This window comes from Cebus imitator, unplaced genomic scaffold (assembly GCF_001604975.1).
Source record: "Cebus imitator isolate Cc_AM_T3 unplaced genomic scaffold, Cebus_imitator-1.0 Scaffold169, whole genome shotgun sequence".
Taxonomy (NCBI): Eukaryota; Metazoa; Chordata; class Mammalia; order Primates; family Cebidae; genus Cebus; species Cebus imitator.
The window spans coordinates 2,156,309-2,159,309 of NW_016107484.1; the positions used below are offsets into that span (position 1 = coordinate 2,156,309).

The 3,001-nt window shown below is 43.5% G+C and overlaps 1 long non-coding RNA gene across 2 annotated transcripts in view; it reads right to left on the bottom strand.

The window, feature by feature from the left end:
- Positions 1 to 907: 907 nt before the first annotated feature.
- LOC119473584 overlaps positions 908 to 3,001 on the bottom strand; it is a 16,746-nt gene continuing 14,652 nt past the window's right edge. For both annotated transcript variants that reach the window (XR_005202791.1, XR_005202790.1), the window contains exon 4: positions 908 to 1,016. This is a non-coding gene — a long non-coding RNA (uncharacterized LOC119473584). The remainder of the gene's footprint in view (positions 1,017 to 3,001) is intronic.

Sequence of the window (3,001 nt, forward strand, 5' to 3'; positions counted from 1 at the left end):
TCCTGGGTTCAGGCAATTCTCCTGCCTCAGCCTCCTGAGTAGCTGGGATTACAGGCACGCGCCACCATGCCCAGCTAATTTTTTGTAGCTTTAGTAGAGATGGGGTTTCACCGTGTTGACCAGGATGGTCTTGATCTCTTGACCTCGTGATCCACCCGCCTTGGCCTCCCAAAGTGCTGGGATTACAGGCGTGAGCCACCGCGCCCGGCCGTATCTTTAGTTTATAAACAAAATAGAGGCCAGGTGTGGTGGCTCACACCTGTAATCCCAGCACTTTGGGAGGCCCAAGCAAGTGGATCACTTGAGGTCAAGAGTTCCAAGACCAGCTTGGCCAACATGGTGAAACCCTGCCTCTACTAAAAATTAGCTGGGCATAGTGGCATGTGCCTGTTATTCCAGCTACTCAGGAGGCTGAGGCAGTAGAATTGCTTGAACCCAGGAGGCAGAGGTTGTAGTGAACTAAAATCGTGTCACTGCACGCCAGCCTGGGTGACAGAGTGAGACCTTGTCTCAAAAAAAAAAAATTTTTTTTTTTAATATAATGTATTTTCTTACAAATATAAAAAAGGAGGTTGGGCATGGTGGATCATGCCTGTAATCCCAGAACTTCTGGAAGCCAAGCCAGGCAGATCACAAGGTCAGGAGTTCAAGACCAGCCTGGCCAACAAGGCAAAACCCTGTTTTTACTAAAAATACAAAAATTAGCCAGGCATGTTGGTTGGTGCCTGTAATCCCAGCTACTCAGGAGGCTGAGGCAGGAGACTCACTTGAACCAGGGAGGCAGAGGTTGCAGTGAGCTGAGATTATACCACTGCACTCCAACCTGGGTGACAAGAGTGAGACTCCATTTAAAAAAAAACAACAACAATAAAAATATAAATAAATAAACATACATATATATATAATCAATGTAAATGACAACTTACTTGAATTTGGTTGTGAAACTGCTCCTGCTGGGCAACTATCTGTTCTTGGCATTGTTTTTCCACCAAATTGAATAGCTGTAACCACCTGGTCTATTCAATTATAAAACGTTTGTTAAAAATAATTTCCTGACTTAATGTTTCACAGAACAATTCCTCCAGTATAAAAGAGTCCTTTTTAGGTCACGATCCATCCCAACTCCAAGAGCCATCAGCACTCTCATAACTAGAGTATGCCAGTACATTACACCAAGGGAGCAAGGAGTTCTACAGAAGGCTACATTCAGCCTCAAGGCTAGAAGACTTTCAGCCGCAGACCATATGCAGCAATACACAACATCAGAAAGTGGTTATGAAAACTGCCTGTCCTGCGCAAAGCCTTTCAGCATCTTTCTACTCCTAATCTATCCTTAGAGGGCCCTGCATTGTCTGGCTCATACACACCTCCCCACTTCATCCCAGCCCTCTCTGTGCCTTGCCAGCTACGCACCTGCCTCATGGATATCCTCTGTTCTTGAGCATGCCAAAACCATCTCCCACCTCACAGCTGAGCACCTGCTGTGCCCACCACCTGGCGAGCTCTTGCACAGCTCTCACCATGACTGCTGTATTCCACACTACAATTTCGGTCTAATTGTCATCTTCTCAAAACATCCTAACAGTTCCTTTCTTGTCATCCTATTTATTTCCTTCACAGCATTTGCCACATTAGAAAGTCTCCTATTTGTTCACTTTGTGAATTCTGTCTCCTATCCCTGCCCCACTCTAACTCAAAGCTCTCCACTGAAAACTTTTGGGGTCCTGGACAAATTAATTTGTACCTCAGTTTCCAAACTTACAAAATGGAAATAATAATACCTCATAGGTAGCTAAGAAGATTAAGGTTTTTTTATTTATTTATTTATTTTTGAGACAGAGTCTCTCGCTCTGTCACCCAGGCTGGAGTGCAATGGCATGATCTTAGTTCACTGCAACCTCTGCCTCCCAGTTTCAAGCAATTCTTGCGCCTCAGCCTCCCAAGTAGCTGGGATTACAGGCGTGTGCCACCACATCTGGCTAATTTTTGTATTTTTTAGTAGAGACACAGTTTCACCATGTTGGCCAGGCTGGTCTTGAATTCCTGACCCTACCTGCCTTGGCCTCCCAAAGTGCTGGGATTACAGGCCTAAATTTTAAATTTAAATATGATTGAGTGATCTCCATGGGGAAGGAACCGCATATTGGAAATCTGTGAGATCACAGTCATGACAAAGCTGGGGGGACATCATTGGCACTTAGTGGGCAGGGTCGAAGCATGCAGATCATAGAGCAGTCCCCCACGATGAAGAATTGTCCTGTGTCCATTTTACATTACAAAACAATAAATATTTTGCATAGTATTCATATCACCAAAACGAACAAGTTTGTTTCAAAATCTCATGAGAAGTTGGTCACCCTTTCAGAAAAGCATGTCACCAATGGAGGTGCTGTCCACAATATATGAATCATCAACACACCATAGCTGTATCGATCTGTGTTTAGCTGCTGAATTCACAGTAAGTCTACATACAGGTAAACACGACCTCTTCATTATGTCTTCTAATGAACATGTACCTGACATGTATATATCCAAGTACATATTCTCTTACTATAAACAACTTTTATTTCTCCTTTATGTCACATTTAGGATAGTATACTGATTTTTTAAAGTGGTTACAGGTAGGTTATATTACCTATGAATTTCATTTCAGGATAATGTAAATTGATGTTATTTTGAAAACTGTTATAAAAAGAGAGCTCGGAGACTGGGCACAGTGGCTCATGCCTTTAATTCCAGCACTTTGGGAGGCCAAGGTGGATGGATCATTTGAGTTCCTGAGTTAAAAAACTAGCCTAGGCAACATAGCAAAACCTTGTCTCAACAAAAAATACAAAAATTAGCTGGGCATGGTGGTGTGTACCTGTAGCCTCAGCTACTTGGGATGGTGAGGTGGGAGAATGGCTTGAGCCCAAGAGGTTGAGGGTGCAGTGAGCAGAGGTTGTGCCACTGCACTTCGGCCTGGATGACAGAGTGAGACCCCATTTCAAAAAAAAAAAAG